Source organism: Pogonomyrmex barbatus, unplaced genomic scaffold, assembly GCF_055798465.1.
Source record: "Pogonomyrmex barbatus isolate J1 unplaced genomic scaffold, ASM5579846v1 scaffold3, whole genome shotgun sequence".
NCBI lineage: Eukaryota > Metazoa > Arthropoda > Insecta > Hymenoptera > Formicidae > Pogonomyrmex > Pogonomyrmex barbatus.
In genome coordinates, this window is record NW_028297127.1 from 6,343,849 (window position 1) to 6,359,004 (window position 15,156).

Sequence of the window (15,156 nt, forward strand, 5' to 3'; positions counted from 1 at the left end):
CTCAATATATATCTCGAACGATAACGTCCACTTTTTCGACGCTTGCTCGGACACACGTCAAATTTGAGAGACCAAGTGTACGTACCGACGAGTACGCGAAGAACGCTCCTTTTCTTATTCTCCACTTTTCGTGATCACGACTTCGCAGTTTTTAAAAGCCGCGCGTGTCCGAAAGCCGCGGGGAAGGGAAGAAATGTCACGACGAAAGTGAAGACTCGAACAAACTGTGCGCTCCGTAAACACCGTCGCGATCCACCACCGATTTCTCGCAATCCCCCCTCATCCTTTTCTCCGTCTTTTCTTCTCTGTATTATTTATCGTTTCCTCTCTGTCTCTTTCTCTTTCTCTCTCCTGCGACTTCCATCCCGTTTCTCCCTCGCGGGCTCCACTCGTTCCTTCTCGTACTTCTTCTCCCTCTCCTTGTCTTTCTCGCTCTCTCTTCCTCTCTTTTTCGCACCGACGTCGTCTCGTGGGGTCAGTGTCTGCTCGATCGGATCCTGAGCAGGAACATACCGGCGGACGAGGAGGAAGAGGCGGAGGAGGACGATCTCTTTCCCTCGGAGACTGCAACCGTTGCGACGCGCGCTCGCGCGCGCGCACGCGCGCGCACCACGTCCTTCAAGGATCGTTTTCCGATCGGGCACGTTTTTCGCGCCACGCGATCGCGCAGGACGGCCGCGGACGACCGCAGAGGCTGAGATGTGAACGCCGTGACGACGTCGACGGCGAGGCACCGCGGGACACCGTCGCGAGATCGACACCGAACTGTCTGATCGATCGTCCCACCGATCGGACGCGCGACTTCGCCCGTCCCGTTCGCGGTGCAGAAGACTCACTCGCTCGTTCCTTATCACGCTCCTTGCGTAGTATCACTCATTTTCTCTTTTTTGCTCATTCTTCGTTCTCCGTCTCTCTCTCTCTCTCTCTCTCTCTCTCTCTCTCTCTCCCTCTCCTTCTCCCTCTTTTTCTCATCGTCTCCGTTCCTCTCTGGCGTACTCTCGCGCGCGTTTTTCCATCCGCTCCGTCTTTCTCTCTTTCCCTCTCTCTCTCACACCTCGCGGCCGCTGCTCCGTTTCACTCGCTCGCTCGTCCCGCGTGTTTTTTCACGAGCGAATACGAGAAAAAAGGAGAATCGCCGCGCGAGTGATACCACCGCGCGCGAAAGAGACACCGGAGAGAACGAGATCGGACTAGCCGCGAGTTTGTGTTTTTGTTTATCACGGACGGACCGCACCGGTAATTACACGCCGTGCTGCCGCCGGTCCGCGAGAGGAAGTTGCAAGTGAACGCCCATCGGAAGGACGATTCGTCGCTGGAGGCGACTCGAGAAAGGTGAGTGGCTCCGATTTGTTCCCCATTTCGCATCAAGTACGCTTCTCTGCGCCGAAATCGAAAGTGAAAAAAAGGAGAAGAACGTTATCTTCTTTTTTTTTTTTTCTGTATCTTGAATCTTGAATATTGATCATAAAAGCTACTAGAGATGTGCTTCATTTGACATTTGCAACTCCCTTTATTTCATCGTTGTTTACTGAATGTTAAACGAGAATAAAGATGTTCAGCGTTTGTGAACAAGTGGAACGCGTAACGAAGATGATTCGATTCTCGGGAGAAAGAGAGAAAGAGAGGGAGAGAGGGAGAGGGTGGGGAACGGGGGAGAAAGAGAGATGAAATTTTATCGAGGATATAAAAGGCCGATAAATGAATCGCAAAATACACTCCGAGGACTTGTACAATTCGTTTTTTATCGTATCAACGACATGCTGCCTTAAAACGCAATTAGATAAATATCGGACAAAGTGTATCGGCAAAAATGCATGTCCAAAGTCGACGAACGGGTAACATGTATTTGTACACGTGTCAGCGTGTAAAATATACACCCGCACATTTGCAAATACATACGCGAAATTGTTATTATACGGGAATATATTTTCCCTAACACTCTGTCGAGGGAGGAGGCGGGGGAGGGGGGAGCTAGCTGATTCATTGTGACGATCAGTATTGTCGACTTGAACACACAACATTGTCGCGCGTACGTTTGTCACGCAAATGTTCGGAGCGCAGAATGACTCCGCTACCATTGTACTATTACGCTTGGTACACATATAACGCTTTCCTGCATTTGTATACTCGTACATTCGTTCATATATCCGTTCACCTCAGCAACAGGCGAGCTTTTTTTTCCCAGCTTTATCACGCTTCCCGTTGGTTAACTTTGGGGTCAATTTTAAAAATCGCGCGACCATTTTTGCGCTGCTACCATTTTTTTTCAAAAGTCGCACGCCTATGGCATTGTGCCTGCACACAATGGAGGACATATTAAAAGCAGGAATAAATATTGAAGATATTATCTTGGAAATAAAAATTAGGAATAAAGATTAAATGCGCTGAATGTAAGATATAGCTATCTTATACTATGTCCACTATGTTGTGCGTGTTACGTTTAATCTTTATTTCTTTTATTGTCAAAATTTAATATTTAGTCCTGATCCTAATATTTCTTTTATTGTGCGCAGGACTTATCTATCGGAAGGACTTAATAACAATACCCGAGCTTGATTAAGTCCGATAGAGACTTTAGCACTTTGCATGCGCAATTTTATGTACACGCTTACTGTATTCACATGCGTTACTATTGTTGTTGTTATTGTTGTTTCTTTTTCCGTATAAATATTAACTAGGCATTAAGATGATCTGTAATTCCGAGAATACAAAACATCATTTAATTTTTTCGCAATGGAATCGTCGTTTCCTTCGCTCATGCAAAGTTAAGGTGCGTTCAAAGAAACGTGTTTGTTGCATAACGATTGGCAGGTAGCACGCGGCCGTTTCTTTGTAATGAATAAATTTATATAAATATATTGCCAATGAATTTAATTACGAGTACATTAGATAAAATTTATTGCTGAGGATTTGCTAAAGTGGTTCCGTGAATCGGGTGACTCGCTTTGTGAAATGAACGCGCGTAATGAATGGAGGTGCATTAATAAGCGATCGGACAAAGCGAGCATGGAGTGCGTTATGCATTGCAAAGTGCTAAAGCCATCGATAAACAAATAATCACCGAGCTTTAATATCGCAAATCCTTTAAAAATTAAAAAGCTTTATAAATCTATTACTCCTACATTTTTATTATAATTAATTTCTTATTGCAAAAACGCTCATAGTAGGCGTAGGATCTTTTTAGCAGAATAAGTTCCACGTGCTTATTTCATGAGAATTTATTGTAAACATTCTCTCTATTATGACATACCAATTAAATCTTGGATTATTTCTCGCAAAATTTAATTTATGAAGTAAATGTCAAGTTATTACATAATCTAAAATTTCTCTTGAGGCAAAGAGAAGGAAAGAGAGAGAGAGAGAGAGAGAGAGAGAGAGAGAGAGAGAGAGAGAGAGAGAGAGAGAGAGAGAGAGAGATTTCAAATTGATCGTTAAATAAATTTTCATTTCTTACTTATCTTCTTGAAACATTGTTTGTTGACTCTTAGATCTGTTAAATAATTTCATGATTAAACTGATTGAGTTTTTTGTAAAACGAATTTCGAATTTGAAAAGCAGAAATACACGCGACAGGTCTCTTTCTGCGGAATGTTTTGTAATACTGAATAATCGTTATTTAGTAGTGGACTCGATGTAATGATGTGTATTATAAATTAGGTTAATACAAATTATGGGAGACGGTTTTCTATGAATGAATGCGCGCCTAATTTACTTCCTTGAGGAGTGCATTATGACGATTGCATTTAGCGGAAGGAAATGTGAATTCTCATAATTTTTTCTGTGTAGATATCGTTCGTTGTTTATTCATCGATTCTTGTTATTACAAAACTTGGCGATGAACACTTGTAACATAGCATGGTATAAAAAGTATTGTTTTCCTTCTTCTCTTTCTCTCTCTTGTCGTTATTTTATTAAATTTTTATATTTTGAAGTGATTCAACAATATTGCGTTAATTTAATCCGGGAGATGCGAAACTTGTTAACAAAAGAGACTATTTCTCTTTTTTACATAGAAGATCTATAGGATATTTAGAAATCTTTCAATTATTTTTAAACGAAGTTGTTTTCTGTTCTATTGTGAGCTTGAAATGTAAATTTTATCAGTTTCGGATAGAAAGCAGCAGTTTCCGTGAGTTCACTTGATTTGTCGGACTTTCGCTTTTTATCATGGAAAAACAAACGCGAAAAGATGGCCTTATCTTGCCACTCGCAAGCTCGCGATTTGTTCTCATAAGAACGAAAAACAGCTTTTAAGTCGTCAGTTATTGAAAATTTGTGTCACTGGAGATTTTACTTAATTTTTTCGCCGGTCGTGTTTTCTTGCTGCTTCGTTTCCAGAATCGTTGAATTTTTTAAAGAAAAACTGATTTTTCCTTTATTTGATATCCGCAACGAGCAATTTCTCGCGTAATGAATCACGACGGAAAATTATTTCCCATTTTCACGCTTTTGAATATGAGCGATGAAAATCGCGTTATAAACGTTTCCGTTACGAATATTAAGGCCGGGTGAGTCACTTTTTAACATTTAATGCCATCTAGATGCTGATTTCTATCGCATTGTGAATCAGACAATTGCATTTCGTTTTAAATTACGACGAAAATTTTAATCAGTTCCAGTATATAATGTCATCATAGTTATACCATTATGTCATTATAATTGCATCCCAACATTTTATCTTAATAATTTCCAGTTTTAACTGTATTAAGGAAAAATTATCTTAAACCAGTTTCACATATGCTAATTCAAAATATTCATGATTCGTGAAAAATTAACTACTCTATTAGAACCAGTATAATTAATTTCTTATCAAGCTAGTGTTATTTGCCTCGCTTGTGCTTATTTTCTGCTAACATTTTTCCAGGACGGATTTATCGATGAAATTTTAAAAGCGATCCATTTTATATATATTATTGCTTAGCCACGAATCATAAACAAATCAAATATTTATATCTCTAACATGGCGTGAAAAGGTTAGGTTTGCTTGCTGCAGTCCTGCTGTATTCGTAATGAAAATACATCTCTCTTGAGGGAATGAAAAAAGTTATATATCCATCGCGTTACATCTCATATATATATATTCAAATCACTTCGAAAATAGCATGTTGTACCTTTTTCAATAATTTACTTACTCGAGAAATGTTACTTAATTTATTTTTGACCTTCTAATTAAATTATTCTAAATTGTTTATATTAGTAATGAGAATATTAAATATCTCTAAATTATTTATATTAGTAATGAGAGTATTAAAAGGATGCACTCGTATTATTTTTTCTTCTTTTTTTTTTTAAAGAGGCTTATTTAATATTATAATTAACTCGCGAAAGACGAAGTTTTCTCACAAAAGTGAAACGTAAATTCAAAAATTCCAACAGAGAGAATATTAAATTTCATTTAAAAATTATAAAGTCCGGTATACTATCTCTTTAATTAAAGAGATAGTATACCGGACTTTATAATTTTTAAGATTACTTTATTATTTAGTTATTGATGCGGAAATACTTTGGGCAAGATTATAACCGAAACTGTAGACAGATAATCTATGAGCCTCGCTAGATTTTCCCTTCTGGGACTTAGCACGTATTGCTTCAGGCTCTTCAATTATTCACGATACGGGATTCACAACGGGCGGGTGTGTAAAGTATCTAGATACAATATATCTGGTACATTATACTACACCGTAGAGATATTGATATATTGTTTCATTAAACCACTGGTCCGTTTTAATATACAAGATCAAAGTATTAGATTCAGCGGATATTAATTAAATGTATAAATTTCAATTTAAGGGAATTACTCGTGAATTTAGGAGAATAAACAAGATTCGATAACGAATATTTCAGGCCACCTCTTGATTTAGGGGGGGGGGGGGGAAATTAAAATAATTTGCACACTACGTTATAAAGTCACTCGAGACTGAGCGATTCATGGTCTCGTTCTTAATTTAATAATACAATTTAATGTTGTATATTACCACCGGGAATTTTGTTATGTAATATTATTGGTTGCTGCGAAATTATTAATTTCCAAAGGTTTCTATGTCTCGTGCCGATTTATCGCTGACACCGCGCCGAGCGCGCGGCGTCTTCGTCAATAAAACAACGCCGTCGCGACTGGCGTGTTAGTGAGACGAAAGCCGCATTAGTCGGTCGCATCTGTCAATAATTATTATCACGGGTGCGCAGTGCGTGCCGCGTTTCGCAGACGGCCGTTGCATGCACGTTATCCGAGAAAACACGAGGCGAGCGATATCAACGACCCGTAGATACGACGCGATGGCGAGAGAGACAGGAGGCAACAAGAGCCGTCGAAAGAAAGAAGGAGAAAGAGAGAGAACGTTGGAGAGGAGGATCGGAGGAACGCAAGAAAGAGGAGAGAGTTCCACGAGATGATATAGAACGGTTTTTGGGAATTTCCTTGGTCGCGAGTATAACATGACGTGCATTTTGTTTACGGATAATAGCAATCGATGATTTATCGTAAAAGAATAATTTCACCGCCTACTTATCGGCACGTAGTAATATTCCTAAGATAATTTTACAAAAATTAACAATATAGCGAGAGGAAATAAGTACTAGATTCTTGTTTTTTATCTGATAATATTCTAACATTGATCGTTCTCTCGCATTATGTATGGTGAATTGAGTTTTGCGAGAGTAAGCGGATAATAAAATCTTACTCTTTAGCTAGCTGCAATCGAACTTTCGTTGGGAAAACTTGAGTCTTTGTGAACGATCGTATTACCTTTTCGAAGAGTTACAACGAGCTCTAAATTGATCCTGTCGATAAGAGAAAGAGGCTGCAGTCACGCGAGCTAGCACTCATCCGGAATACCTCCTCGATTGGTCCGATATGTTTTAACAGTGACGATTCTCCTGTTTAACTTTCACTCGAATCGCTTCGCATTATGCCATTTCGAAGGCACACCATTTTCCATATAGTGGCGCTTATTATTCTAATGAGGATCCAATCAATATATATTGGAAACATTTTGTACGCTAATATATACATATATAAGATGTTTCCATCCTAAGAATTACATAAAGTTGGATTAATATTAGACGTTATATTTTCTCTTGTCAAATACATATTATTTATACAAAGTCATATAATTTGTAAAGAGATAATGTTCCAATACTTTATATATATATATAATTGGGATAGTTTATCTCTTTATTATATGACTAGTATTGTCTTTGTACAAATAATATATATTTGACAAGAGAAAATACAACGTCTAATATTAATTCAACTTTATGTAATTCTTAGATACGGAAGCATCTTATATATTAGTGTACAAAATGTTTCCAATCCAATATAATACGAGAATAAGTATCTATATATTTCTACAGATCTACAGATTATAGTTATTTGCGGATGCAGCGGAATGTGACTCTGCAAGTTTATAAATTCGTCGCAAATTCCAAATTGACTTGCACGATAACGATAGCTTCTTGGCGCTTTTATTCGCAGTTCATCTCGTAATTCTCGTTAATTCCAACAGTTTGGCGTTGATTTGTATAAGCGACAATTGCGATAACGGTAATAAACGTATTTGCACGCGTAGCCTTGAAAGAAGACGAGTCTTTGCGGCTATAGACATTGGAAACTCTCATTTACCAAAGAGACGATTAAACATTTCGCCGTCTGCGTGCGCGTTATTTGCATAAACAGCAATTATGTAATTAATACCAATAATGGTAAAAGACACGCAGTGAATATACATGAAATGGATGTACAATTCGTGCGTATGATAGCCGTGACGCGAGATAAGATCTTGAACTTTGCGCTTCGCGAACCAGGACCAGAATTTTAAACTGGATTTCTACCTTCATTTCGCACTTTTCTTGTTGGTTTCCCGCAAGGCGCTCGTCGATCGATACGAGAAAAAAACGATGATATTTCAATAATTCATGAGAATCGATCTGTCATTGAGTGCGAAATTTGTTTCTCCGCTGTTACAACGTCGTGGCTTTTATCGGTGATATACAAAAAAAAGGATACGAAAAATGAAATTGATCGGAATATTGACAGTCGCACGTTTATATCTACCGATAGTGAGATTGTTAGTAGTCATAATTTTTTGAAATTTATCATTCTAGGTTTTATTATTCTAGCTTCTTATAATTATGAGAAAACGCTTTTTTTAATTGTTTTATCGTAGCAATTAATTTCACAAGATGAAGAATATCGCAATGTCGTGTTTATTAAATTTTAATTTTGGCAAAGTTATTCATTAATCACACAACATATTGTGAAAACAAAATATATACGATTATTTTTAAACGCATCTATAGATATTTATATACATATATGTTAAAAAAAAAAATATGATAAAAAATATGCAAATGTTTCTATATTACAAGTCTCTTCTTTATTACAGTCTGTATGCGTTAATTAAATATTAAAGAACAAAGTTTTGAAAATGATTTCATTTTATTAATACGAAATTCATCTCAATGGTAAAATGATTTAAGAAATATTAGTTTTTACATTACGTGTTATATATGTAATATTACTATCATATTTTTTATATTATTTTAATAATTTACATATGTATATACATGTATATACATATATATATATATAAAATTATACATATATATATAATTTTGTATATATACATATACACACACACACACACATATATATATATATATATATACATATAATATATATACATATATATAAAATTATTCATAAAATTATATATATATATATATATATATATATATATATATATATATATATAAAATTTACAATTAATTATTTGAATTATCAATATATAATCTAATGTGCATGTATATTCTCATTCCCAATATTTCAATAGTTTTGAATAATTATTTTCGTAATAGACATTAATCTGAACTTGCTATCATGCGTTAGAAAATCATCGTTCAATTCCATCATCGCGTGGATCTACAATTGTGAATATACGATCGACTTTTTTTCTATTTGCATTTCACAAAGCCAGCTGCGTAGCGCAAAGTGCCGCGAATAAATGTTTATCGATGGCTTGTGCGAGTGAATCTGGTGACAAGCTAACAATTCACTTACGTAATGTATGCCCACTCGCACGCACATACGGATGCGTTTGCACGTCCACATTGATCGAAATTATCAGCTTGTCGCGATACAATCGAGCGCGAGTAATATCAGAAAGCATGCGTTTAATTCTCTTACAAACCAAGTTCTCGCGAATCAATTAAAAAAGAATTGCAAACAAAAGAGAATTGCAAATAGAAAAATCATTGTCCATTCGACGCAACCGTGAGATTTCCACACATTCTACTAATTTGAGACTAACAACTTATTAGATTTCGTTTCATTAAGATGTTTTCTTAAATTGAAAATTATGAAATATTTTCATGTGTTCTATATAAGCGAGTACATAAAGAAATTTGTGACTGCAATTAGGGCAATGAATGAAATACTGAAATCTGTCATTTATGTCCGCAATGTTCATGGTATTTTCATCATCGGAAGATTCCAACAAAAATTTGTCTATAGATCGTTTCACCTTAGGTTTCTTCGGCTCAGATTTTTTCGGTGTAGGTTCGGTGTTTTGCATAGATTTACTCGACAGAGATGCGTTCAGCATCCTAAGTTGTTTGATTATAAATTCGCTTTCCGATTCGCTCGTCGCACAATCCGATACATATAATTTATCCGACGTACAATCGGTCGTCATAAATTCGTCCGTCGTAGATCCATTCGTCGAATTATCTGAAGATTCCTTCGACGATGAGTCTCCCATATTGTAGTTTGAACTTTAAGACAACTGTTTAGATCAAGCAGTCAAGGTTAGAGATTAAGCCCTCAAAATTTCTTTTTCGGCAATATAGATATAAAAGTTTGTCTTTCTCCTGTCTCTGTGTCTGTGCAAAATGTGTTCTGAAATAATGTCGAAAATTTTTAACTTTATGGGGATTATAGTTGTGGGATTATGTTATGTTAAACTAACATCAATAATGTAAGTTAAAAATAAGATTTAACTCTATGAGGTAAAACCGTAGTTTGTAAAATTTATGATATTCACTGTAATGGAGCTTGGAATGTATTTTGTTCATGTATTTATTTTGATCTTTTCTATGCCCAAATTTTTCTACGACATATTTTTTCTTACTTACTTTTTAGCTTTTTACTCTTGTTTTCTTTCTCTTCTTTGTTCCTAATTTATACTTCAGAATTCGATTTTACTTTGATAATTAAATTTTAAAAATATTAATATACACGTTCAGCAGTATATTGCAAAATAATAAGTATATAAGTATATAAGTATAATAAGTATATAAGTATTATATATGATATTCTTATTCTTTCAGAACATTTATTTCTTTGCCTGCGAAAAGTTAATTTTGCTAATGTCACTATCACTTCTCGATCATAACTGCCAGAAATGTTTGTTACAAGTACAGTTTTCTTACATTTACATTACGAGGCAAATAAACACACGTAAGAAACAATAAACTCGAATGTTTGTGTGTTTTATCGTTATTTCGCTTGTTAAAATTTACAATATGTAGGATAACTTCGTGACTCTGTTGACATCTAAATAAAATAGCAAATATAATTTCGATCGGAAGGGTTAGAAAAAAATCTTAAAATCCCATGGATCACGCGAGATCGTTCTTTTTCCGCGCGGACGAATAGGGCCCGGATTAATCGACGTCGTCAACGACCATTAGTCGTTGAGTCCACGACACAAAGCGATCTGGCCGGATTCCAGGAGCGTTTCTGGCGGAGGCGCCGGTTTTATTGTCTCTCGATGGCTTTGCCCACGCTTGATTCACACGCGGCGCTTAATCGACGTGCCTTGGCTGCCGCTGCGCTGTTCGCAATCACGCTCCGCGACAGAGATTTCCTTTTTATTCCTTTTCCCCCTCTTACCACGTGCTTTTTTGGCTGCATTCCGTGCTGCACGCATACACGTGGGAGTGCGCAACGTGTCATTCTGCTGTCTGTCGCGCATCGTCAGTCGCGTTCAGCTTCTGCATTCGCCAATAACAATCGGCTATTCTTGTGGCAGTCGTAAAGTTAGGTTTGTGAAAATTCGGCGTGGAAAAGTGCTCCTTCCTACATTAGAAGTAGTTCGGAGTCGTGACATATAGAAAAACGTAAGCAGTAAGCATCAATCACAATTGACTGTTCTTCTTACAGTCGAGGAATAATCATCTGCGATTGGTCATTTATTTACTGCTTATGTTTTCCTATGTGTGCCATGGATTATGCATCGAATTTTGATAAATCTAACTTTACAATTAAGAATAACCGGTGTATTGATGAATAATCGGACGCTGTGCACAGTAAAACGCAGTATAATAAGACATTTTGCTCGCATTATGCATTTCTCTGAGTGAAGAAAATTCGATAAATTTTAAAGAGATTCGCAGAATCATCATCTGTCACGTTTGTTGAGTATTATTTTAATTGAAATTGTAATAAATAAAACAGACAAGCGTTTTACGCAAAGCAATGAGAAAAGTGTCACTTTCATATTAATTATTTCAACAATGTTTCGATCTCTCTGTCGGAGTTCGCAACGAGGCATCCTGCCATTTCGAGACACATTTGTACGCGTCCTGGACATTGGATTTCTCTCGGTGCGGTAATCGTGATGCTGGATGGAAACAACAAAATATCGTCTTCTTCTGACGATCTGTACCTAACTGCACGCGATGTTAAGCAGATCGGCACCGTTCGCTTAGATAAACGCGGACACGGCGTCGATAATTTCTGTCCCGGAGCGGCGAGCAAATTACGGATTATGCACGCGTGCGAAACTATCGCGGAAGCCCCGGCTATCGAACGGCCGGATCAAGCGGGAAAGAACGGGCCGGAGGGATTCTAGAGCTCGGTAACTGGCAGGTACGGGAACGAAATTGACGTCGTTTAAAGATATAATGCAAACGCGCGCGAGCCCGCCACTATTATCGAATGAGCCTCGGTCATTGCATGCGATCGGCCCTTGCGACCGCAAAATGCAGGCGCGGAGCTTTTACGCCTCGTGCTTTTAAGTGCGCAATTTTTGCAGCTCGTCAGCCACGTGTAATCGTCGCCGCGAGGTCGGTCACGTTTACGATAAATATTATGTCGCGCACGCCTGCGAGTCGCGTGCATTTTTCTTCACTGGCATATTTCGCCAGTTTAATGAAACACGTGAACGTAATGTGCAGAATCAAGAATTCGAGGATTAAGTTACGCTGATTCTCTCCTAAAGAGAGATATTATTAAACGCGTCGTTGATACTTTTTAAGTGATTTCTATGTTAACATTTGTTTATTTAAAACCATGTTTAGTTTGAAAAGAAAATGTTTAAAATTTTGACTGTTAAAAGATTGAAAGATCGGTGGAATCATTTGAATATAATATATTATTAATTTTTTAATGTATTTCAATCGAAACGTATTAATTTTAAATGAACATGTAATCAGCATCCGAAACAAGCGGAGCAATATACCTTAATCACGTTGCATTTTATTCAGGAAACGAAAAAATATGGAAGCGACTTGGAAAAGTGCCAGCCTAAAGACTCGCACGATCGATATCGTTCGTGCGAGTCTTCAGGCTTAAGCTATTTTTCTTCATGTCGACAGACGAAATAATTCCGGCAACTATTCGCTGTTTCCTATCGCGAGTGCGCTAACTCGGGCTTGGGTTGGACAGTTGCACGCGATATCATCGGTCACCCTGTATAACACGCGAGTGAAAAGCGTGCGATCGAGCCGAACGAGAGACGGGAACCTCGTGGTGTTTCGCAGATTAAATGGGTACCCACGCCCATGCACATATGCGGGGCACGTGTGTGGTGTGTGTGTGTGTGTGTGTGTGTGTGTGTGTGTGTGTGTTCCTACGCCATATTTATATCTTATATCGGACAGTGTTGAGTTCTTTAAGGGATTCTTAAAAATCTTGCGCGGTTTCGAAGAGGGAAACAAACGCACGTTCAATTGCCGTCTGGCCAAGAATGTCTTTGACTACTGCATCTTTGATGCTTCCATTTCGGATTTTTTAAACATTGTAGATACAAAGTGAAAGGTTACACAGATAATTAACATATTTGTTATTTGTTACAGTTCTTTGATAATTTATAATAATTTTCGGCTAATTTAAGTTTACATAGAGGTATGAATTTTCAACTTTCTTAAATCTCTCGTATTTGATATATGCGTTCTCATTAATTTTTGATGGATAATAACGACTGATAAATCGTAATAATTTAATAATAATAGCTTGATAATTGATATAATAAAGTGTCCTTCAGTAATATTCCTTTGTTTTTTGTAACTCGCGTTTGGAAAGTCCAATTACTCAAGATGGGAGATAGGAGCGATTATCGTTTAAATATTGAAGCCTGATCAGAAACAATTTCTTGCAAAAATGTTACGTTAAATCGATCATCCGGCGGTGTGTTCTCGCGTAAAGCGCAAGATTCACACTTCCACTTGGCAAATATAATTATTTTGCGAAGTAAAATCGTGCAGGTACTGGCCTATACTTCAATTTTTGATTAATGAACATACGTTGTCATAAATTTCCATCGAATTTTCTCCCAAAGACGCGTAAACCCGCTCCGATCTTGCGCCGATCTCCATTATGTTATCGTGTGCTGTGCTCATGAATTTTAATCGGCATTATATCTGAAAAGCGCGTTTCGAAAACTTGCCTTACCTCGCTTCACCTCACCTCACCTCACCTCACCTCACCTCACCTCACCTCACCTCACCTCACCTCACCTCACCTCACCTCACCTCACCTCACTTCACTTCACTTCACCTTACTTCACCTCACCTCGCCTCGCCTCGCCTCGCTTCATCTACGAGCGACTCGCTCGAACGCGGTACACTTCGTCATAAAATAGTATATCCGCTTGAAAGTCAAAACCGGGTTTACCGCGTTAAAGAGCTATTGCATCGTATATACTCGGTGTGTCTCTCGTCTAATAAGACAAGCGATAATGGAATCAAATGGTTGTCATCATTGCCGATAACGCAATGCTACATTTGACGCGTGAATCAATTCGCGAGATTGAAATTCTCTCGGGGAGACTCGTCCCCGAGAAATTTTGATTATTTCTACATTTCCAAAGTTGTAGATTGTTGAATTTTTAATAATTTTGGAATTGCGAAATTTTGGGATGTAATTAGCGAGTAACATTTTTCTTCTGTTTGTTTTGAATTTAATGAAATTTATATTACATAGTCATATTATATGAGCATTTTTAATTTTTAATGTATATTAATTAATTTTAATGTATGTTAATTAAATAATACGTAATTTTTAATATATATGAATCCGAGAAATGTCTTCAATTCAATTAAAACTGACATTTATTTTCTTTCATATCAAATACGAAAGAATTATTACTACGGTTTCTTTAATTAATTCGAAGCCGAGTGTTTCAAAATTTAATCACAATCGCCATTTTTTGTTCTCCTAATTTTCTATATTAAATATCTTAATATAATTAAGTATTACTTATTTCTACTTGTTAATCGATAATTAATTTCATATTGCCTAATCGTTTATTTTAAGTCGCTCTTGAAGAGAAAATCTTTTCAAAACGGTTGCCAGAATATTTTTTATCGGAATAGCTTTTCTCTAAAATTTTCCTTAGAATCTCGGGATTCGCGGATACTAGATTTTTCCAATGCGTTTAAAGACCAATTTGCGAGCAACGCGATTTCTCCGGCCGGTTTCTTCGAGGTCGCGAGTGCGCTTTAAGGCCATAAGTCGGCGTGGCCGACGGCTAGCGGCAGATCTCAATAAGCCTCACTCTCAGTCAGATAAAACGCCCCTTTCTCTCGCTCTCGCGTGCTCCGCTCTTGGGTGTGCGAAACAGCGCGGTGCGACTTTAACCCTAAGGAATATGCCAGATTCTCTCTCTCTCTCTCTCTCTCTCTCTCTCTCTCTCGCCGCGGTCTCGTGCTGCGAGTGTCGCGACTTTTTGTAAGATTATTGCACGGTCTTACTCACGCCGAGTTATATATCGATAAACTTGCGCGGCTTTTGTTGCGTTATTTATGATCTCGACGTCATGCCAATGAAATCCTTTTCGAATTAAAGTAACTTTAAACATGTATCCCTTTAGCCTCTCATTACGTCTCGGATTTCAGTGTGGTATAAAAAAAAAAATTATAATCACCGGTGACGAG

At 37.5% G+C, this 15,156-nt stretch overlaps 1 protein-coding gene across 3 annotated transcripts in view; it reads left to right on the forward strand.

The window, feature by feature from the left end:
- Window positions 1-15,156, forward strand: part of Pde9 (phosphodiesterase 9) — a 127,681-nt gene continuing 112,525 nt past the window's right edge. For all 3 annotated transcript variants that reach the window (XM_089079759.1, XM_011642036.3, XM_011642037.3), the window contains exon 1: window positions 1-1,332. The gene's annotated coding sequence lies outside the window, so the exon portion shown is untranslated. The remainder of the gene's footprint in view (window positions 1,333-15,156) is intronic.